This window comes from Artemia sp. Qi Xiang Cuo, chromosome 12 (genome assembly GCF_049724085.1).
Source record: "Artemia sp. Qi Xiang Cuo chromosome 12, ASM4972408v1, whole genome shotgun sequence".
NCBI classification, from domain to species: domain Eukaryota; kingdom Metazoa; phylum Arthropoda; class Branchiopoda; order Anostraca; family Artemiidae; genus Artemia; species Artemia sp. Qi Xiang Cuo.
Window position 1 is genome coordinate 15,364,381 of NC_142805.1, and position 24,952 is coordinate 15,389,332.

At 37.2% G+C, this 24,952-nt stretch overlaps 1 protein-coding gene across 4 annotated transcripts in view; it reads right to left on the reverse strand.

Moving 5' to 3' along the window:
• The window catches only part of LOC148945823 (uncharacterized), a 64,723-nt gene that overhangs the window by 29,414 nt on the left and 10,357 nt on the right, over positions 1-24,952 (reverse strand). Inside the window, exon 1 of one of the 4 annotated variants that reach the window (XM_089098347.1) lies at positions 1,304-1,378. The exons of the other annotated variants lie outside the window; for them this stretch is intronic. The gene's annotated coding sequence lies outside the window, so the exon portion shown is untranslated. Of the gene's footprint in view, positions 1-1,303; positions 1,379-24,952 lie in introns of those variants that run through there. 4 annotated transcript variants of the gene reach the window in all.

Consider the following 24,952-nt stretch of genomic DNA (forward strand, 5'->3'; position numbering starts at 1 on the left):
CCCCCAACAGATGGTTCTTTCGTATATCACGTCAAGAGAGCTATAATTCAGTGGAGCATTATTCTTCAGGCTGTGATTCCTAAGCCCTTTGTCTTCAACCCACTTGAGTTTGGCTGGACCCATCACGACATTTTAGGAGTCAGTCCAGTGACTTCAGCGCTGCCCCCTGGCCTCTAACTGTCAACAAGGCTTCGACCTTTTGTTACTGTAAAACTGTGTGCAGTAAAAAGTGCCCTTGTTTGGGGATAAAGCCATGCGACATTCTTTGCGCATGTGGTGGGCGATGTGGTGCCGACAGCGACGATTCAGACGAGGATTAGCGGGATTTTTTTCGTACGTTGGGGGAAAACCGTTGGGATGCGCGCGAACTGTATTTTGACAGGCTTTACTTGTGTTTTTACTCAATTAATTTCAACCCAATAGTATTTTTATACAAGTATTTTAATAAAAATACAAGTATTTTTATATATATGTACAGTACTTCAAGAAAATCAGAGCTTATAGCAAATTCAATAGTATATAGCAAATAAAGTTGAAACACGATGACCAAGTCAACACTTCCGTTAGACTCGGCGTCAAAATTTAGCATATAAACATGTCTCGCTGTACCATTTAAAAAAAAAATTGGCCTACAAAAAATTAATTAGCCTATAACAAACTAACTTAATATTGGGTTGAAAATTAACGTTGATATTTGGAATCTACGCTAAATTCTAGCGTAGAATATTGTGTCATATGACTATTTGGCAAAGATACATTTTCGCATACATTTTTGGCTTACACTTAAAAAAAAAATTCTGTGCAGCTTCAACAAACAGCTGGAGCTTGGAAATGTTCGGCAATGTGAAGCTTAATATCCAAGGTAAATTCTGGTAAAAGATGAAAAATCCTAAAAATATATTAAGTTACGAGATACGTGCTTTACCTTGAAATAAACATTTGAATTTTGAGATTTTCAGGAAAAATTATTAAATATTAGCCTATAGCTCCGGGACTATACAAGGTATCGAAAAAAAAAAACCATTTTCTAAGAGACGACCATATTAGGAATAATATGAGATGCCATGCAACTAAATTGGAGTGGTACAACCTTAAAAAAAATAAACAGTATGTACACATTTTATAGGACAAAAAAGGGTGTTTTTTGGATTTTAGAAGGTCAAGCCGTCACCTCCAGCTTTGCCACCACCCATATTCAGATTCAGCGTGGTCGATATAGTCGGAAACTATTGTCAAACTGACTGTGTCTTTTTGATCATCTAGTTGTCACATTATAGAGGTCTGGCGCCCAAGCTATACTCACAAAGATATATTCAATTTATGTCAGCAAGTGCATTGTGTCGGTAAGGTGAATATGGCAAAGAGAGATCATTATCAATTACAGGAGGGGAGATTTGACTTCTGTTGGCAAACACATTTCACAAAGAGGCAATTTGCGTGTTACAAATATTCGAGATATGTCATTCAGTGTTGGCTCCTGCACCATCTGTGATTTGCTAACTTTAGATATGATATTTGGCTTCTGTCGGCAAACACATTTCGCAGAGACATATCAAGTTACAGGAGAGATCAAATTGGGGTTCTTTCTGGGCGTTCAGAAATATTTCAAATATGTCATTCATTTTTGGGTTCTGACAAATTAAAAATGCTTGTATTACATGCATGCGGGCGTTAGCCTTGGTTGGGCTTATGATGCCCTATACAGTGTTTTTGTTAAGTGAAAAATAATTCATACTTATATTTTCGGCCAAATAAGTATTCAAATAATCAATTTATTGTCAGTATAATTTTATTTTTAACTTGGACGCCAGATTGAAAGGTAAATAAAAACCAGATCGCATGGGATTTTGCGAGTTCGCGAGTTTTTCTTCGTTGCCTCCAGTAAAAATCACTATTTAAAGAAAAAAGAAGAATTTGCTGTACCAAAGGTAAAATAACTTAATATTTGGTTTTATGAATTGATACTTGGATGTGCTTGTATTTATCTTCCAAGTTGGTAGCTGTGGGCGCTATGGATTCTTGGGCGCTAAAGTAAATGTTGCTTTGATCCTGGAAGCTAGATCTGGTTTCAGCAAAGGTTTATATTTACCTTTGAATCTGGCGCCCAAGTTAAAAATAAAATTATACTGACAATAAATTGATATTTTGAATACTTATTTGGCCGAAAATATAAGTATGAATTATTTTTCACTTGACAAAAACACTGTATGGGGCATCATAAGCCCAAGCAAGGCCAACGCCCAAAGGCCCAAGCAAGCAAAGGTTTTTATTTACCTTTGAATCTGGCGCCCAAGTTAAAAATAAAATTATACTGAAAATAAAAATAAATCGAACAATCGAAAATAAATGGGATCTGCCTCAAGGAGAAGGTTCAGAGGCCCTTCCTTCCCCCATTTCTGAGGGCAGGGGTGGGGGGTAAATTTTGGAGGGAAAACAAAATGCTCAGAATCGAAAATACAGCGTGATCTGCCTCAAGGGAAGGCTCAGTGGCCCCTCCTTCCCCCATTTCTGAGGGCAGGGGGGGGGGTCAATTTTGGAAGGAAATCAAAAATGCTAAGAAGCTAAAATAAAGCATGTTCTGCCTCCAGGGGAAGGGTCAGCGGCCCCGCCTTCCCCCATTTCTGAGGGCAGGGGAGGGGGGGTCAATTTTGGAGGGAAAACCAAAAATAATCAGAACCGAAAATAACCGGGATCTGCCTCAAGGGGAAGGCTCAGAGGCCCCCCCTTCCCCCTTTTCTGAGGGCTGGGGTGGGGGGTCAATTTTGGAGGGAAAACAAAAATACTCAGAACCGAAAATACTGCGTGATCTGCCTCAAGGGGAAGGCTCAGCGGCCCCTCCTTCCCCCATTTCTGAGGGCAAGGGAGGGGGGGGGGTCAATTTTGGAGGGAAAACCAAAAATACTCAGAATCGACAATAAACGGGATCTGCCTCAAGGGGAAGGCTCAGAGGCCCCTCCTTCCCCCATTTCTGAGGGCAGGGGAGGGGGGTCAATTTTGGAGGGAAAACAAAAAATTCTCAGAATCGAAAAATGCTCAGGCAAACTATTACAGCTATATTATCGAAGTTTTCGCCACTTCGCAGCAGAGATTTTTGTTTTCAAACCATTTGCTTGATTTTATTAAAGATAAAATTTAAAATATCCATGCATTTTTTCTTTTATTTTTTTGAGGAATTCGTAGGTGCAATGGCGTTTTGTGGCGGCACCGTTTCGTCGCCCCCCCCCCCCCTCTAAAGGAAAATTGCTAGCAATGCCCCTGACCTTGGCTACAACTAGAAGTATTCGAGACAAGAGTATAATTTTATTTGGCAACCGAGTGTCAATCCCCCCCCGGAAATCCTGGATCTGCCACTGTTTCTAAGTTGTAAATATAATAGAAAATTCATTTTTTTTGTAGGGAATCTGCATAATTTTCTGCAATGACGTGGAAAAAACTTTTTGAAGTTCCCCCCAGGACTTTTCTGAAATTACGCCCCTGGCCACAACCTTATTATTTAACTATTACCTGTAAATACTTTTTTAATAATTTTTTGTTACTGATCTCTCAATTCAATGCTAATGCTAAAGACCCCCCCTCCCCTCTGTTGTTTTTTGGGGGTTAGGTGGGGAGGGGAGGTACCAAGTTTATGTTACGGATTTAAAATATCTTATTCTTTAACCCTATATTTTATGCTTCACCCGTATTTAATATATTTTATATTCGACTTTTGTATTTAACAAAACCAGTTGCCCAGCTCCCAAGAACCCAAACAAAGATAGATCATATCAAGTTCCAGGAGAGGAGATTTGACTTCTGTCAGCAAAAGCATTTCACAGAGATGCATCAAGTTACAGGAAAGATCAACTTTGGGTGATACAAATATTCAAAATATTGCATTCAGTGTTTGGTCTCATAGACATATTATTAAATAAACACCAGATCGCATGGGATTTTGCGACTTCGCGAGTTCCTTGCGCTTTTTCTTCTTTGCCTCCAGTAAAAATCGCTATTTAAAGAAGAAAGAAGAATTTGCTGTACCAAAGGTAAAATAACTTAATATTTGGGGTTATGAATTGATACTTGGGTGTGCTGTATGAGGGGGGTTGCTCCTGTCTCAGTACCTCTTTCTTTACGCTAAATTTTGACTTTTCTAGAATATTTTAAAAGGGTTATTATTCCGATTAGACGGCCCTTATGTTTTATGAGTAGTTTTCAAGAACTGGGGCAAATAGGAAAACTTCATCACAAACAGCGATGGATTGAGGAAGGCGCTACCCCCCCCCCTCATATACGGAGTAATTTCTGGTGGGTTTTAGTTTTTTTGTTCCTCCTTACTTTCAGCTGAAAAAAATAATGTTTTTTTTATTTGATTTCTGATTGTTACGGAATACTGGCGGGAAATCCGGCTCCCCCTCAGTAGAATTCTTTTGTGTATACCCGCACCATCTGTGATTTGCTAACTTTAGATATGATATTTGGCTTCTGTCGGCAAACACATTTCGCAGAGACATATCAAGTTACAGGAGAGATCAAGTTTGGGTTCTTTCTGGGCGTTCAGAAATATTTCAAATATGTCATTCATTTTTGGGTTCTGACAAATTAAAAATGCTTGTATTACATGCATCCGGGCGTTGGCCTTGGTTGGGCTTATGATGCCCTATACAGTGTTTTTATCAAGTGAAAAATAATTCATACTTATATTTTCGGCCAAATAAGTATTCAAATAATCAATTTATTGTCAGTATAATTTAATTTTTAACTTGGGCGCCAGATTCAAAGGTAAATAAACACCAGATCGCATGGGATTTTGCGAGTTCGCGAGTTTTTCTTCGTTGCCTCCAGTAAAAATCGCTATTTAAAGAAAAAAGAAGAATTTGCTGTACCAAAGGTAAAATAACTTAATATTTGGTTTTATGAATTGATGCTTGGATGTGCTTGTATTTATCTTCCAAGTTGGTAGCTGTGGGCGCTATGGATTCTTGGGCGCTAAAGTAAATGTTGCTTTAATCCTGGAAGCTAGATCTGGTTTCAGCAAAGGTTTATATTTACCTTTGAATCTGGCGCCCAAGTTAAAAATAAAATTATACTGACAATAAATTGATATTTTGAATACTTATTTGGCCGAAAATATAAGTATGAATTATTTTTCACTTGACAAAAACACTGTATAGGGCATCATAAGCCCAAGCAAGGCCAACGCCCAAAGGCCCAAGCAAGCAAAGGTTTTTATTTACCTTTGAATCTGGCGCCCAAGTTAAAAATAAAATTATACTGAAAATAAAAATATATCGAACAATCGAAAATAAATGGGATCTGCCTCAAGGAGAAGGTTCAGAGGCCCTTCCTTCCCCCATTTCTGAGGGCAGGGGAGGGGGGTCAATTTTGGAGGGAAAACAAAATGGAGGGAAAACCCGCACCATCTGTGATTTGCTAACTTTAGATATGATATTTGGCTTCTGTCGGTAAACACATTTCGCAGAGACATACGAAGTTACAGGAGAGATCAAGTTTGGGTTCTTTCTGGGCGTTCAGAAATATTTCAAATATATCATTCATTTTTGGGTTCTGATAAATTAAAAATGCTTGTATTACATGCTTGCGGGCGTTGGCCTTGCTTGGGCTTATGATGTCCTATACAGTGTTTTTATTAAGTGAAAAATGATTCATAGTTATATTTTCGGCCACATAAGTATTCAAATAATCAATTTATTGTCAGTATATTTTTATTTTTAACTTGGGCGCCAGATTCAAAGGTAAATATAAACCTTTGCTGAAACCGGATCTAGCTTCCAGGATCAAAGCTTTGATACTTTAGCTCCTCAGCTTCCAGAGTCCAAGCGCCCAGGATCAAAAAAGAGCTTTAGACTTTGGGCCTGGGAGCTTATGCTCAAAATTTCAGCTCAATCTGATCCTTCCTTCCTTATTTTCCGAAAACCAAATATCAAGTTTTGTGGGAATTCGCTTGCGTCAAAAATAGATACTGGACGCTAAAATAATAAGTCTGTTAGTGTCTCAGTGGTACAATGGTCGCTGTTCCTGACTGTCAGGCGGAGAGATCCGGGTTCGATTCCCTGTCAGAGAAAATTTTTATATACCGAATTTAAAGTTTAAAAAAGAAAATCAGTTTATTTTTTAAATCCAATCTATTACTTGGATTTAAAAAAGATGGAAAAAAAATGTTTTTTTATTTGATTTCTGATTGTTACGAAATAATGGCGGGAAATCCGGCTCCCCCTCAGTAGAATTCTTGTGTGTATACATGCACCATCTGTGGTATTTTAACTATAAAAATGATTCATGAATATAATTGACAAATATGCGTAATAGAGAAATATCAAATTATTGGAGAGATCAACTTTGGGGTCTTTTTGAGTGTTCAGCAATGTTTTCGACAAGTCTTTATTTTTTGGGTCCTGATAAATTAAAATGCTTATATTACGTGCATGCGGGCGTTGGCCTTGCTCGGGCTTATGATGCCCTGTACAGTGCTTTTATAAAGTGAAAAATAATTCATACTTATATTTTCGTCCGAATAATTAGTAAAATAATCAATTTATTGTCAGTATAATTTTATTTTTAACTTGGGCGCCAGATTCAAAGGTAAATATTAACCTTTGTTGAAACCGGATCTAGCTTCCAGGATCAAAGCAACATTTACTTTAGCGCCCAAGAACCCATAGCACCCACAGCTCCCAACTTGGAAGATAAATACAAGCACATCCAAGTATCAATTCATAAAACCAAATATTAAGTTATTTTACCCTTGGTACAGCAAATTCTTTTTTCATTTTTAAATAGCGATTTTTACTGGAGGCAAAGAGGAAAAAGCGCAAGGAACTCGCAAACTCGCAAAATCCCATGCGATCTGGTGTTTTTTTACCTTTGAATCTGGCGCCCAAGTTAAAAATAAAATTATACTGACAATAAATTGATTATTTGAATAATTATTTGGCCGAAAATATAAGCATGAATTATTTTTCACTTGATAAAAACACTGTATGGGGCATCATAAGCCCATGCAAGGCAAACGCCCGCATGCGTGTAATACAAGCATTTTTAATTTATCAGAACCCAAAAATGAATGACATATCTGAAATATTTCTGAACGCCCAGAAAGAACCCAAAGTTGATCTCTCCTGTAACTTGATATGTCTCTGCGAAATGTGTTTGCCGACAGAAGCCAAATATCATATCTAAAGTTAGCAAATCACAGATGGTGCGGGTATACACAAAAGAATAAGACTGAGGAGGAGCCGGATTTCCCGCCATTATTTCGTAACAATCAGAAATCAAATAAAAACACAATTTTTTTTCATCTGTCCATCTTTTTTAAATCCAAGTAATAGATTGGATTTAAAAAAGAAACTGAGTTTCTTTTTTAAACTTTAAATTCAGTATATAAAAAATTTGCTCGGACAGGGTATCAAACCCGGATCTCCCGCCTGACTATTAGAAACAGCGACCATTTTACCACAGAGACACTAAGAGACTTATTATTTTAGCGTCCAGTATCTATTTTTGACGCAAGCAAATTCCCACAAAATTTGATATTTGGTTTTTGGAAAATAGGGAAGGAAGGATCAGATTGAGCTGAAATTTTGAGGATAAGCTCCCAGGCCCAAAGTCTAAAGCTCTTTTTTGATCCTGGGCGCTTGGACTTTGGAAGCTGAGGGGCTAAAGTTTCAAAACTTTGATCCTGGAAGCTAGATCCGGTTTCAGCAAAGGTTTATATTTACCTTTGAACCTGGCGCCCAAGTTAAAAATAAAATTATATTGACAATAAAAATAAATCGAACAATCGAAAATAAATGAGGTCTGTTTCAAGGGGAAGGCTCGGAGACCCCGCCTTCTCCCAGTTCTGAGGGGGGGGGGGAAATTTGGGAAGGATAATCAAAATTGCTCAGAATCAAAAAAAAAGCCTGACCTGCCTCAAGGGGAAGGCTCAGTGGCCCCTCCTTCCCCCAGTTCTGCGGGCAGGGGAGGTGGGGGGTCAATTTCGGAGGGAAAATCAAAAATGATCAGAATCGAAAATACAGCGTGATCTGCCTCAAGGGAAGGCTCAGCGGCCCCTCCTTCCCCCATTTCTGAGGGCAGGGGGGGTGAATTTTGGAGGGAAATCAAAAATGCTCAGAATCGAAAATAAAGCGTGATCTGCCTCAAGGGGAAGGCTCAGCAGCCCCTTCTTCCCCCATGTCTGTGGGCAGGGGTGGTGGGGTTCAATTTTCGAGGAAAACAAAATATACTCATAAGCGAAAATAATCGGGATCTGCCTCACGGGGAAGGCTCAGAGGCCCCTCCTGCCCCCAGTTCTGAGGGCAGGGGAGGGGGGTCAAATTTGGAGAGACTACAAAAATTCTAAGAATCTAAAATACAGCGTGATATGCCTCAAGGGGAAGGCTCAGCGGCCCCTCCTTCCCCCATTTCTGAGGGCAGGGGAGGGGGGGTCAATTTTGGAGGGAAAAAAAAAAATGCTCAGAATCGAAAATAAAGCGTGATCTGCCTCAAGGGGAAGGCTCAGCGGCCCCTCCTTTCCCAATTTCTGAGGTCAAGGGAGGGGGGGTCAATTTTGGAAGGAAAACAAACAATCATAAGACTAAAAAATAAACGTGATCTCCCAGAATGGGTAGGCTCAGCGGCCCCTCCGACACCCCTGTCTGAGGGCAGGGGAGGGGGGTCAATTTTGGAGGGAAAACAAAAAATGCTCAGGCAAACTATTACAGTTATTTTATCGAAGTTTTCGCCACTTCGCAGCAGAGATCTTTGTTTTCAAACCATTTGCTTGCTATTATTAAAGAGAAACGTTAAATGATCCATGCCTTTTTTCTTTTCTTTTTTTTGAGAATTTCGTAGGTGCAATGTCGATTTCTGTCGGCACAGTTCCGTCCCCCCCTCTAAAGGTTTGAACGTCTAAAGTGTTTGTCTTTCTCTCTTTGTGTGGCTGATTTTATTTGTTTGTATGTCTGGGTTGTTGTTTGCAAGTCCAAGTATTTGTCATTGCTGGTTTGAATGTCTAAATTATCTGTCCTTATATGTTAGTGTGTCTCATTCTACTTGTTTTCATGTATGGTTTGTTATTTGCAAGTCCAAAAATTTGTCTTTGTTGGTTTGAATGTCTAAAGTGCCTGTCTTTCTCTGTTTACATGTCTGATTCTATTTGTTTGCATGTCTGGGTTTGTGTTTGCAAGTCCAAGTAATTGTCTTTGTTGGTTTGAATGCCTAAAGTGTCTGTCTTTCACTGTTTGTGTGTCTGATTCTATTTGTTTGCTTGTCTGGGTTGGTGTTTGCAAGTCCAAGTATCTGTCTTTGTTGGTTTGAATGTCTTAAGTATCTGTCTTTCGCTGTTTGTGTGTCTGATTCTATTTGTTTGCATGTTTGGGTTGGTGTTTGCAAGTCCAAGAATTTGTCTTTGTTGGTTTGAATGTCTAAAGTGTCTGTCTTTTTCTGTTTGTGCGGCTGATTCTATTTGTTTACATGTCTGTGTTGGTGTTTGCAAGTCCAAGTATTTGTCTTTGTTGGTTTGAATGTTTAATGTGTCTGTCTTTCTCTGTTTGAGTGTCTGATTCTATTTTTTTGCATGTCTGGGTTGATGTTTGCAAGTCCAAATATTTGTCTTTGTTGTCTTGAATGTCTAAAGTGTATGTCTCTATCTGTTTGTGTGTCTGATTCTATTTGTTTGCATGTCTGGGTTGATGTTTCCAAGTCCAAGAATTTGTCTTTGTTGGTTTGAATGTCTAAAGTGTCTATCTTTCTCTTTTTGTGCGTCTGATTCTGTTTGTTTGCATGTCTGGGTTGGTGTTTGCAAGTCCAAGTATTTGTATTTGTTGATTTGAATGTCTAAAGTGTAGGTCTTTCTCTGTTTGTGTGTCTGATTCTATTTGTTTGCATGTCTCGTTTGGTGTTTGCAATTCCAAGAATTTGTCTTTGGTGGTTTGAATGTCTAAAGTCTCTGTCTTTCTCTGTTTGTGTATCTGATTCACACCAACCCAAACATGCAAACAAATAAAATCAGACACACAAACAAAGAAAGACAGACAATTTAGACATTCAAAGCAATAAAGACAAATACTTGGACTTGCAAACACCAACCCAGACATGCAAACAAATAGAATCAGACACACAAAAAGAGAAAGACAGACACTTTAGACATTCAAACAAACAAAGACAAATTCTTGGCCTTGCAAACATCAACCCAGACATGCAAACAAATAAAATCAGACACACAAACAGAGAAAGACAGACACTTTAGAAATTAAAACTAACAAAGAAAAATACTTCTACTTGCAAACACCAACCCTGACATGCAAACAAGTAGAATCAGACACACAAACAGAGAAAGACAGACACTTTAGTCATTCAAACCAACAAAGACAAATTCTTGGACTTGCAAACACCAACCCAGACATGCAAACAAATAGAATCAGACAGACAAACAGAGAAAGACAGACACTTTAGACAATCAAAACAACAAAGACAAATACTTGGACTTGCAAACACCAACCCAGACATGTAAACAAATAGAATCAGACACACAAACAGAGAAAGACAGAGACTTTAGACATTCAAACCACCAAATACAAATTTTTGGACTTGCAAACACCAACCCAGACATGCAAACATATAGAATCAGACACACAAACAGAGAAAGACAGACACTTTAGACATTGAAACCAACAAAGAAAAATAGTTGGACTTGCAAACACCAACCCAGACATGCAAACAAATAGAATCAGACACACAAACAGAGAAAGACAGACACTTTAGACATTCAAACCAACAAAGACAAATTCTTGGACTTTCAAACACCAACCCAGACATGCAAACAAATAGAATTAGACATGTAAACAGAGAAAGACAGACACTTTCTTGTTTACAAGTCCAAGAATTTTGTGTGTCTCAGTCTATTTGTTTGCATGTCTGGGTTGGTGTTTGCAAGTCCAAGAATTTGTCTTTGTTGGTTTGAATGTGTTGTGTGTCTGATTCTATTTGTTTGCATGATGGGTTGTTGTTTTCAAGTCCAAGAATTTGTTTTTGTTGGTTTGAATGTCTAAAGTGTCTGTCTTTCTCTGTTTGTGTGTCTGATTCTATTTGTTTGCATGTCTGGGTTTGTGTTTGCAAGTCCAAGTAATTGTCTTTGTTGGTTTGAATGCCTGAAGTGTCTGTCTTTCGCTGTTTGTGTGTCTGATTCTATTTGTTTGCATGTCTGGGTTGGTGTTTGCAAGTCCAAGTATCTGTCTTTGTTGGTTTGAATGTCTAAAGTGTCCTTCTTTCTCTGTTTGTGTGTCTGATTCTATTTGTTTGCATGTCTGGGTTGGTGTTTGCAAGTCCAAGAATTTGTCTTTGTTGGTTTGAATGTCTAAAGTGTCTGTCTTTCTCTGTTTATGCGGCTGATTCTATTTGTTTACATGTCTGAGTTGGTGTTTGCAAGTCCAAGTATTTGTCTTTGTTGGTTTGAATGTTTAATGTGTCTGTCTTTCTCTGTTTGTGTGTCTGATTCTATTTTTTTGCGTGTCTGGGTTGTTGTTTGCAAGTCCAAGTATTTGTTATTGTTGATTTTACTTTATAAAGTGCCTGTATTTTTCGGTTAGAATGTCTAATTCTATTTGTTTGCATGTTTGGGCTAGTGTTTGCCAGTCTAAGAATTTGTTATTGTTTATTTGAATGTATAAGGTTTCTGTCTTTCTCTTTTTGTGCGTCTGATTCTGTTTGTTTGCATGTCTGGGTTGGTGTTTGCAAGTCCAAGTATTTGTATTTGTTGATTTGAATGTCTAAAGTGTAGGTCTTTCTCTGTTTGTGTGTCTGATTCTATTTGTTTGCATGTCTCGTTTGGTGTTTGCAATTCCAAGAATTTGTCTTTGGTGGTTTGAATGTCTAAAGTCTCTGTCTTTCTCTGTTTGTGTATCTGATTGACACCAACCCAAACATGCAAACAAATAGAATCAGACACACAAACAAAGAAAGACAGATAATTTAGACATTCAAACCAACAAAGACAAATACTTGGACTTGTAAACACCAACCCAGACATGCAAACAAATAGAATCAGACACAAAAACAGAGAAAGACAGACACTTTAGACATTCAAACCAATAAAGACCAATTCTTAGACTTGCAAACACCAACCCAGACGTGCAAACAAATAGAATCAGGCACACAAACAGAGAAAGACAGACACTTTAGACATTCAAACCAACAAAGACAAATACTTGGACTTGCAAACACCAACCCAGACATGCAAACAAACAGAATCAGACGCACAAACAGAGAAAGACAGAAACTTTAGACATTCAAACCAACAAAGACAAATTCTTGGACTTGCAAACATCAATCCAGACATGCAAACAAATAGAATCAGACACACAAACAAAGAAAGACAGACACTTTAGATATTCAAACAGACAAAGACAAATACTTGGACTTGCAAACGCCAACCCAGACATGCAAACAAATAGAATCAGAAATACAAACAGAGATAGACAGACACTTTAGACATTCAAACCAACAAAGACAAATACTTGGACATGCAAACACCAATCCAGACATGCAAACAAATAGGATAAAACACACAAACAGAGAAAGACAGACACTTTAGACATTCAAACCAACAAAGACAAATACTTGGACATACAAACACCAACCCAGACATGCATACAAATAGAATCAGACACACAAACAGAGAAAGACAAATTCAAACCAACAAAGACAAAAACTGGGACATGCAAACACCAACCCAGACATGCATACAAATAGAACCAGACACACAAACAGAGAAAGCCAGATACTTTCGACATTCAAACCAACAAAGACAAATTCTTGGGCATGCAAACACCAACCCAGACATGCAAAAAAATAGAATCAGACACACAAACAGAGAAAGACAGACACTTTAGACATTCAAACCAACAAAGGCAAATACTTGGACTTGCAAACACTAACCCAGACATGCAAAGAAATAGAATCAGACAAACAAACAGAGAAATACAGACAATTCAAACATTCAAACCAACAAAGACAAATACTTGGACTTGCAAACACCAACCCAAACATGTAAACAAATAGAATCAGCCACATAAACAGAGAAAGACAGACACTTTAGACATTCAAACCAACAAAGACAAATTCTTGGACTTGCAAACACCAACCCAGACATGCAAACAAATAAAATCAGACACACAAACAGAGAAAGAAAGACACTTTAGACAATCAAACAAACAAAGACAAATTCTTGGACTTGCAAACATCAACCCAGACATTCAAATAAATAGAATCAGACACACAAACAGAGAAAGACAGACACTTTAGACATTCAAACCAACAACGACAAATTCTTGGACTTGCAAACACCAACCCAGACAAGCAGACAAATAGATTCAGACACACAAACAGAGAAAGACAGACACTTTAGACATTCAAACCAACAAAAACAAATACCTGGACTTTCGGACACCACCGCAGATAAGCATAAAAAGAGAATCACACACACAAACAGAGAAAGACAGAAACTCACCTTAGATACTCAAACCACAAATGAAAAATACTTGGACTTGCAAACACCAATCCAGATATGCAAAAAATAGAATCAGACGAACGAACAGAGAAAGACAGAAACTTTAGACATTCAAACCAACAAAGATACATTCTTGGACTTACAAACATCAACCCAGACATGCATAAAAATAGAATCAAACACCCAAACCAAGAAAGACAGACACTTTAGACATTCAAACCAACAAACACAAATTCTTGGACAGACAAACACCAAACCAAACATGAAAACAGATAGAATCAGACGCACAAACAGAGAAAGACAGATACTTTAGACATTCAAACCACCAAAGACAAATTCTTGGACTTGCAAACACCAACCCAGACATGCAAACAAATAGAATCAGAAATACAAACAGAGAAAGACAGACACTTTAGACATTCAAACCAACAAAGACAAATACTTGGACTTGCAAACACCAATCCAGACATGCAAACAAATAGGATAAAACACACAAACAGAGAAAGACAGACACTTTAGACATTCAAACCAACAAAGACAAATACTTGGACATACAAACACCAACCCAAACATGCATACAAATAGAATCAGACACACAAACAGAGAAAGACAAATTCAAACCAACAAAGACAAATACTTGGACATGCAAACACCAACCCAGACATGCATACAAATAGAATCAGACACACAAACAGAGAAAGCCAGATACTTTAGACATTCAAACCAACAAAGACAAATTGTTGGGCATGCAAACACCAACCCAGACATGCAAAAAAATAGAATCAGACACACAAACAGAGAAAGACAGACACTTTAGACATTCAAACCAACAAAGGCAAATACTCGGACTTGCAAACACTAACCCAGACATGCAAACAAATAGAATCAGACACACAAACAGAGAATACAGATACTTTAAACATTCAAACCAACCAAGATAAATACTTGGACTTGCAAACACCAACCCACACATGTAAACAAATAGAATCAGACACATAAACAGAGAAAGACAGACACTTTAGACATTCAAACCAACAAAGACAAATTCTTGGACTTGCAAACACCAACCCAGACATGCACACAAATAAAATCAGACACACAAACAGAGAAAGACAGCCACTTTAGACATTCAAACCAACAATGACAAATTCTTGGACTCGCAAACACCAACCCAGACATGCAAACAAATAGAATCAGACACACAAACAGAGAAAGACAGACACTTTAGACATTCAAACCAACAAAGACAAATTCTTGGACTTGCAAACAACAACCCAGACATGCCGACAAATAGAATCAGACACACAAACAGAGAAAGACAGACACTTTAGACATTCAAACCAGCAAGACAAATACTTGGACATGCAAACACCAACCCAGAAATGCATACAAATAGAATCAGACACACAAGCAGAGAAAGACAGACCCTTTAGACATTCAAACCAACAAAGACAAATTCTTGGACTTGCAAACACCAGTCCAGATATGCAAACAAATAGAATTAGACATGTAAACAGAGAAAGACAGACACTTTAGACATTCAAACAAATAAAACAAATACTTGGACTTCTAAACACCAACCCAGACATTCAAACAAATAGAATCAGACACACAAAAAGAGAAAGACAGACACTTTAGACATTCAAACCAACAAAGACAAATACTTGGACTTGCAAACACCAACCCAAACATGCAAACAAATGGAATAAGACACACAAACAGAGAAAGACAGACAATTTAGAAATTCAAACAAATAAATAAAATTACTTGGAATTAAAACACCAACCCGGACATGCAAACAAATAGAATCAGACACAAAAACAGAGAAAGATAGACACTTTAGACATTCAAACCAACAAAGACAAATACTTGGACTTGCAAACACCAACCCGGACATGCAAACATATAGAATCAGACACACAAACAGAAAAAGACAGACACTTTAGATATTCAAACCAACAATGACAAATTCTTAGACTTGCAAACACCAACCCAGACATGCAAATAAAATAGAATCAGATATACAAGGAAAGAAGGAGAGACACTTAAGACATTCAAACCAACCAAAACGATTACTTGGCCTTTCATCCACAAACCCATACATTTAAACAAATATAATCAGACACACAGACAGAGAAAGACAGACACTTTAGATATTCAAACCAACAATGACAAATTCTTGGACTTGCAAACACCAACCCAGACATGCAAACAAATAGAATCTGACACATGAACAGAGAAAGACAGACACTTTAGACATTCAAACCAACAAAGACAAATAGTTGGACATGCAACCACCAACCCAGACATGCAAACAAATAGAATCAGACAAACAAACAGTTAAGGACATACACTTTAGATATTCGAATAAACAAAGACAAATAGTTGGACTTACAAACGCCAACCCAAACATTCAAACAGATGTAATCATTCAATCAAACATAGACAGATATACAGTTTATATAAACAAACCGACAAAGACAAATAATATGACTTGCAACCGTCAAACCAGACTTACAAACAAATAGAACCAGATATACAAACAGTGAAACACAGACAGTTAAGAAAATAAAACCAACAAAGACAAATACTTGTACTTGCAAACACCAACCCAGACATGCAAACAAATAAAATCAAACACACAAACATAGAAAGAAAGACACTTTATACATTAAAACCAACAAATACAAATACTTGGACTTGCAAACACCAACCCAGACATGCAAACAAATAGAATCAGGCACAAAAACAGAGAAAGACAGACACTTTAGACTTTCAAACCAACAAAGACAAATACTTGGACTTGCAAGCACCAACCCAGACATGCAAACAAGTAGAATCAGACACACAAACAGAGAAAGGCAGACACTTTAGACATTCAAACCAACAAAGACAAATACTTGGACTTGTAAACACCAACACAGACATGCAAACAAATAGACTCAGACATACATACAGAGAAAGACAGACACTTTAGACATTCAAACCAACAAAGACAAATACTTGGACTTGCAAACACCAACCCAGACATGCAAACAAATAAAATCAAACACAAAAACAGAGAAAGACAGACACTTTATACATTCAAACCAACAAAGACAAATTCTTGGACTTGCAAACACCAACCCAGACATGCAAACAAATAGAATCAGACACACAAACAGAGAAAGACAGACACTTTAGACATTCAAACCAATAAAGACAAATACTTGGACTTGCAAGCACCAACCCAGACTTTCAAACACACAGAATCAGACACAAAAGAAGAGAAAGACAGTCACTTTATACATTAAAACCAACAAAGACAAATTCTTTGACTAGCAAACATCGATCCAGACATGCAAATAAATAGAATCAAACACACAAACTGAGAAAGACAGACACTTTAGACATTCAAACCAACAAAGACAAATTCTTGGATTTGTAAACATCAACCCAGACATGCAAACAAATAAAATCAAACACACAAACAGAGAAAGACAGACACTTTAGACATTCAAACCAACAAAGACAAATCCTTGGACTTGCAAACACCAACCAAGACATGCAAAAAAATAGAATCAGTTACACAAACAGAGAAAGACAGGCACTTTAGACATTCAAACCAACAGAGACAAATTCTTGGACTTGCAAACACCAACCCAGATATTCAAACAAATAGAATCAAACACACAAACAGAGAAAGACAGAAACTTTAGACATTAGAACCAACAAAGACAAATACTTGGACTTGCAAACACCAACCCAGACATGCAAACAAATAGATTCAGACACACAAACCGAGAAAGACATGCACTTTAGACATTCAAACTAACAAAGACAAATTCTTGAACTTGCAAACACTAACCCAGACATGCAAACAAATAGAATCAGACACACAAACAGAGAAAGACGGACACTTTAGACATTCAAACCAACAAAGACAAATTCTTGGATTTGTAAACATCAACCCAGACATGCAAACAAATAAAATCAAACACACAAACAGAGAAAGACAGACACTTTAGACATTCAAACCAACAAAGACAAATCCTTGGACTTGCAAACACCAACAAAGACATGCAAAAAAATAGAATCAGTTACACAAACAGAGAAAGACAGGCACTTTAGACATTCAAACCAACAGAGACAAATTCTTGGACTTGCAAACACCAACCCAGATATTCAAACAAATAGAATCAAACACACAAACAGAGAAAGACAGAAACTTTAGACATTAGAACCAACAAAGACAAATTCTTGGACTTGCAAACACCAACCCAGACATGCAAACAAATAGATTCAGACATACAAACCGAGAAAGACATGCACTTTAGACATTTAAACCAACAAAGACAAATTCATGAACTTGCAAACACCAACCCAGACATGCAAACAAATAGAATCAGACACACAAACAGAGAAAGACACACTTTAGACATTCAAACCAACAAAGACAAATTCTTGGACTTGCAAACACCAAACCAGACATGCAAACAAATAGATTCAGACATTCAAACAGAGAAAGACAGGCACTTTAGATATACAAACCAGCAAAGACAAATTCTTGAACTTGGAAACATCAACCCAGACATGCAAACAAATTGATTCAAAAAAGTATTTTAAAAATATGCTGGGGCCCGGGGGGCTTTGGGGCCCCGGGAGTCTTTGGGGGCTCAGGGGCCTTTGGGGGCCCGGGGGCCCTTTTGGGGGATGGGGCCCTTTGGGGTTGGGGTAGGGCCCTCACAACACTGTTCAAATGGAACTTGTGTATTATAACGACCACAGAGTTTCACCCCAAATGATCTTCTAAATCGTCTCAAACTGTTTCGCCTAAATTATCTTCTAAAATGTCTCAAACGGTTTCGCCCAAATAATCACCTAAAAGTAATTTCTGCGTGTTACTTTTGTTTTGGCATTCCTGCGTTGTCACATTTGAAATTCCCAGGAAAAAATTCCCGCGTTAATCTCTTCATGTCTTAAGATGTTCCTAACTACACTATTATGGTTTCGATAGAATATCAATTTATCACTCTGACCTAAAGATCGGAGAAGCCATATTCAGAAATAGAATATTAATTTATGTCTGTCACTAAAGACCAAAGAAGCCATATTTAAAAATGGAATTTCTATCTCTTTAGAGTCCCGCATAATTCCTAGGAAACAAATGATGTTATTTATCATTCCGTTAGACTCGATCAATACATTCCCCACCGATTATGTAAATCAATTTTTCAGAAATCTACTTCCCCTCGATTATGCAATCAATTTCTCAGAAATCTTTCCCCCTTCGTGGATCAATAATCCTTGAATAAATTATGTATGCTTGGCGTTAGACTCAATTGTAGATGGCGGCACATGTGTTCTTACGGAAACTGTTGATAGCTTCCTACTTTAATCAACTATTATAAACTAATAGAGAAACTATCTAATGACTTTCAAGTTGAACCTTAAATAATTAGAATAATTGCGCCCTTCCTCTCTAATAGAACGCAAGTCGTAAAATACCTGAATGTATATTCTGGTCCCCTCCCAATTTATAAAGGTGTGCCCCAGGAAACCCTCTTAGGTATAATTTTATTTCTTACAATGACTAACAACTTTGACGTTGATATCCCAGATAGATGGAAATTCGTTGACGATCTAACTAATTTAGAGACATGATTCAAAAATTTAAAAAGTAGGCTAACCCAATAGACATCTTGGAATCGATATCAGCCGAAGCTCATACTAATGATATGTAAGTCAACCCTTTAAAGTCAACTGTTCCTACTATTAATTTTTTTTAAACTCCCCCTTCTTTCTCCTGTACAATCCCCCCTGAAATGTTTGTTTTCACTATGAAATTACTGGGTATTACTATCTCAAGCGACTTAAATTGGGATTACCATATTAATGACATCTTAAAACGTGCAAATGCCGCATTTTTCCCTCCTCAAACTCTTAAAAAAATACAAATGCCCCAATAGCATTGTTGGAGGATTTTACTCTCATTTGTACGCCCAACCCTTGACTGCACCAGTCCTGTTTCTTATTCTGCCATCTCCATGGAATTGTTGAACAGAATGGAAGCAGTCAAAAAAAGGTAGAACAACTCCCCTTTTATCTAGTCAATATTCACCCCTTCGACCTTGCCTCACGTGTTCTGTTTCAACAAAAATCCCCCTTCTTGTCCCAATAAGAGTTCTCACTTAAAGATATAGACAAACTTTTATCTCTTACATCTTCTTCTTCTATTTAACAGCAGGCGGGCTTTTCAGTAACACTATTTAGCCCTTTTCCTTGTGCTTCACTCTGTTGGCTACAGAGCTACTGGCTTTATTGACTCATATTTATTATATATATTCAGATATCTTTCAGCAGATCTTTCGACTCTAGGAGTTCAAATATAAGATGATAGATGTCGATTTCTATACTCTGTGTGCAGGTATAGTTGGCTAGGCTCTTGGCTGATAGTGGGATTTTGTGGTGTTTGAAGTATTTTAACAGTTTAGAAAGCAAGGTATGTTGTGCAGACGTCAGCATATTACATTCAAATAGGCAATGGTCAATTGTTTCATTATTCATATTACAATGCCTGCAAAGAGGGGACAGGGGAATTGAACCACTTGAATTAGAAAGCTTATATGAGAATGCAAGGAAATTTAGTCCATTTGTTCCAGAACGAATTCTATGATAAATTTTAGAAAGATACTTATTGGGAAAGGGGGAAAGGATAGGATTAATCTTATTAAAATTAATATCTGATAGCCTCCATCGGTAAATATCTCTAATTGGGATTGGTCTCCCACTTGGCTGGTCAATATTTATAGCATTTTTTGCTATTTCATCAACCTGATGATTACCACTTATGCCAGAGTGGCTCGGAATGTACTGAAAGTAAGTTTTTATGCCACTTGAAGCAAGATTATCAATAATACTGAGACAATGATAAGTGTCAATGTCCAACTTGTAGTGAGGAGCTGAGGCCAGCAACTCAAGGCTTGATAAAGAGTCAGAATATATGATAATATTATTCAAATTTTCAATCAAAGATTGATTTTGCTTAAGGTGTTCTAATGCCATGATTATGGCATTTAACTCAGCAGACATTATAGATAAATTATTAAATAATCTCTCGCCCATTGCAATTTTCAGGTGAGGAAGGAAAACACCACGTGCAACCTTCTCATTCATTTATGACCCAACAACAAATATTTGGAAGTGATTTTTATATGTAATTGTATTAAGTTCTGCAAATTTTGTCTGAACAAAAGCTATGGGGGTTAAATCTTTATTCCATTTTTGAAAAATCAGTATTTATTATGGGAGATGACCAATTCCATGGAGGGGATTGGGGGAAAGTAGGTGCAATAGACTTTGCTGGTACAGGGAACTTCTTTTGAATATTGGCATACTTATCTGCAATACCTCTATAGATGGCTGGATTTCTTAACCAATTATGTAATGTGTGTGAGCTATTTGATTCAATTTTTGTAAGATGTTTTATCAAGAGAAAGCTACGTCTCTCCCTTATTGTTGTTAATCCACTCTCCATAAGCAGAAACTTGGTGCTTGTGGGTTTCCTAAGACCAAATATGAGACGTATTATATCATTTTGTGTTGTTTCAATCATTTTGTGTTGTTTCAAAGAAGTCTTTTTAGTATATTTGCTTTTCTATAACATTTTTTTATTGTGTTTGAAATGTGGAGGTGGAAATTAAGTTTTTGGTCAAGCATGAGACCTAGGTAATTAATATTATTATCTTCTGGAATAGTTGTTTTATTTAGAGTTAGTTTTGCATTAACATGGTTTCGCTTCCTGTGAAATTGGATTATTTTTGACTTGGTGGGTGCAATGGGTAAATCTGAATGTTGAGAGAATTTTTCAAACTGGAAAAGTGACTTTTGCAGATTTGACTGTGCTATCTGAAAGGTGTTGCCAGATGACCATAGCACCAGATCATCAGCATATTGTAGATTCGTGTGGGGTAGGTTCATGTCCCAGAGATGTAAGGCAAATAGGAGGCAACTGAGGACTGCTCCCTGAGGTAGGCCTTTGGTTATTGTCTTTTGGGGTGAAGAGGCTGAACCAACACAAACAATGAAACTTCGCACTTCTATGAAGGATTTAATAAAGGATACTAGCTTGGGAGGTACTCCAAGGTTTGCAAGTTTATCTAAAAGGATTTGGTGGTTCACATTGTCATATGCTCCTTCAAAATCAAGGAAAGTTGCCACTAGGATATTATTTTTTGAGAAAGATTCATTTATTGCATTTGTTAGCAAAATGAAAGCATCTGTTGAGGAGTGGTATTTCCTGAATCCAGTCTGAGTGTGTGGGATCATGTTATTTTTCTCAACAAACCAGAGAAGTCTGTGATAAATCATTTTCTCCATTATTTTCCCCATCACAGGTGTAATCATTATGGGCCTATAGGACTCAGGGTTATCTTTTGGTTTATTTTTCTTTAGAATTGGTAGGAGGGACGAACATTTCCATATATTGGGGAACCTAGACGATGCCCAAGCGTGATTATAACAATTTAGCAGTTCTTGTTTGTATGAAGGTGTGAGATTCTTTATCCATGTAGGGTGTATATTGTCATAGCTGCTGCTAGTTTTGGACCTAATATGATGTATTGCATTATTCAATTCCTGGATTGAAAATGGATTAGTTATGTACTCGGATCCTGGGCGTGGTTGGTAACTAGGGTTCATAGGAATTGTGGACAGATTGCTTTGATTGTTTGATGTTAGCTTATTAACAAAAAGAGTTGCAAATCGGTTAGCCTTTTCAATATCATTGTCATAATGGGTATTATTATGTATAAGCTCATACAGGAGTGGGTTGGGAGAAGTCTTTTTCCCATATATGTGGCTTATGACTTTATGTATAATTGGCTCATGCATTTCTCTGGAGAGATTATTTGCAAAATTATTCCAGTATTTATATTTAGCATCTATTATAGTCCTTTTTAGATTAGATTCTGCTTGTAATTTTTTTAAATATGTAGTAGGTGTTGGTTTTTTTATGAATTCTGTCCTAGCTGCCTTTTTTATCTTCCATTTATTTAGGCACTCATTTGTCCACCATGCTTTAGGAATTTGTTTAGGGAATGTTTTCTTAGGTGTTGTCCTGGGGATAGCATGATTAGCTGTATTTATTAGTAAAGATGTCAAGGCTTCAGCATGTGTGTCAACTGTTGTGTTAGAAATGCATGAACTTTGGGTGAAAGTTGTAATTTCATCATTTAGCTTATTTTGGAAAATAGACCAATTTGCTTTAGTGTTGACATAATTGGAAGTATGAGAAGAAGTTTCAGCAGGTTCATTTAGGGAGCAAACTATAGCAAAGTGGTCTGTACACAGACTATCAATTTTATTTATGTAAATTTTGTTCAAAAAATTTAGAGACACAATTTGTAGGTCAATTGTGGAGAATTTGGCACTTTTGGGGTTAAAATATGTTTTTAGGTTTGGAGGGGTAGCAACAGCTAATTCATTATTATTTGAAATCATATGCTCAATAAATTTACCAGCTTTATTTGCTGGTTTATTCCCCCACAAAAGGCTGTGGGCATTGAAATCACCACAAATAATGATGTTTTTTATCATATTAGAATTATTTATATAATTAAAGAAATCCTTGGCATCTGAAGTTTGGCCATTAGGGTTATAAAAGCTTATTATGTAGGTTTTTAAATTATTCAGCCAAACACTTATACCAATTACATCAACATCATTTTCAAAATCTGGAAAATTGATGCCACAAAATTTTATATTATTATTAACTAATAAAGCTACACCACCTCCTTTTCTCTCTGAAGATCTATCCTTTCTCAGGATAGTGTATCCCAGAGACTTAATTTGTTGATTTTGGGTTAAATGAGTTTCCTGGAGGCAAGCAATATTAATCAAATTATTATTCATAAAAGATATTAGTTCATTTAGCTTATTTTCTGTGAGTGATCTTACATTCCATTGGAGTATTGATAAATGTTGTGTTGTTGATTTATTCTTCATATGAATGTGTATCAATGTTCAGCTTTGTTAAAAGTAAAGCAAGATCTTTTTTTGCTTGAATGAGCATATCATCTGGGATGTAAATTTTTGCCAATTCTGCAATAATTTTTGTTTTCTGTAGTTGATGTATGTTCATGGCCTGAACTGCATTACAGTTTAGAATGAATAAGCATATATTTGGGGATTGCATTTTTGGTAGTGCATCCTGGTTGTTGGTTAATGGATTAATTCCTGGTAGTGTTTCTGGTTTGTTTCTTCTTGGGAGGGAGGGCCAGGCTGGCCTCATTTCACCGGACAAGGAGGCTTGTTGGCTTGGTGATTGCTTCTGATAGGGATTTGCGCTAGGGGGCTTAGAAGATGGTGTTTGATATGGGGTGCTTGATGCATTGGGGGCATTTGACTTGGGGGTTTTGGTTGGTTTCATTACAGGCTTTATTTGGTATTGTTGGGCAGCATTTGCTTCCATGGCTGCAAAGGGGTATGGGATTGCCTTCTCTGTTGATATTTGAAGTGTTAGAGCTCTTTTCTTGTATGCAGGGCATAATGATTTATTTGTAGATTCATGTGGGCCTTTGCAATTGATGCATGTAAGCTGAGTGTTGTTGCAAGTTGTCAGCTCTTTAGGATGGAAAGATTTACAATTACTACACTCTTGGAGAATTTCATTGCATTTGTTTGTTGTGTGTCCCAGTTTGAAACACTTCTGACACTGAATAGGCTTAGGTTTGTATTCCTTGTGTGGTTTGATTTGCCCAAATAGGAATAATTTTTCTGGGATATCAATTTTATCCTTCAGTGTGAATAAGAAGGATCTACTTGTTTTTAGGCCAGTAGAGTTAGGTTTTCCAAGTTGGGTAACATCCTCAACTGGGATTGTGTTTCCAGCCCTAACTGAAAGGCCTTCTTTTAACTCCTGAGTAGATATCTCTGGGGGAACATTATAAACTACTATTTTTGTTGGTGATTGTTTTGGGTTCCAATTAGATGCAATAATTGGGGTATTCAGGAGGGATTGAAGGTTAATTATTGTATCTGCTGATTTCTGATCTTCTACAGCTATTAGCAGAGATCCATCACGGTTAATGTTAAGAGAGAACATTGATTTTAGCAATTTAAAAATTGCAACTCTTATTGCAGAGATCATTTTTATTTCAAAGGGGGTAGTGGGATTAATTTTAAGGTAAATTCTTAAGTTTTTGGAGGGATGATCTTGGGCAGGGAGAGGGGAAATGCTTTTAATTGGGGAGATTTTTTTCCTTTTTTAGAACTTCTAGAGAGGACCTCTTGAAACCCATTATCATCATTTATGGTTACATTAGCCCCTACACTTATCATTGTCCTATTCTCCGAATTGGAGCTATCATTTGAACTTTGAGAAAGTGTGCTTGACCAGCCAAGATGGGTATCTTTCACTATGGCACATTCACTGGAATTTGATTTGGGATCTGGGGGGACATTTTTTTTGGAGGACTTCTAAACATTGCC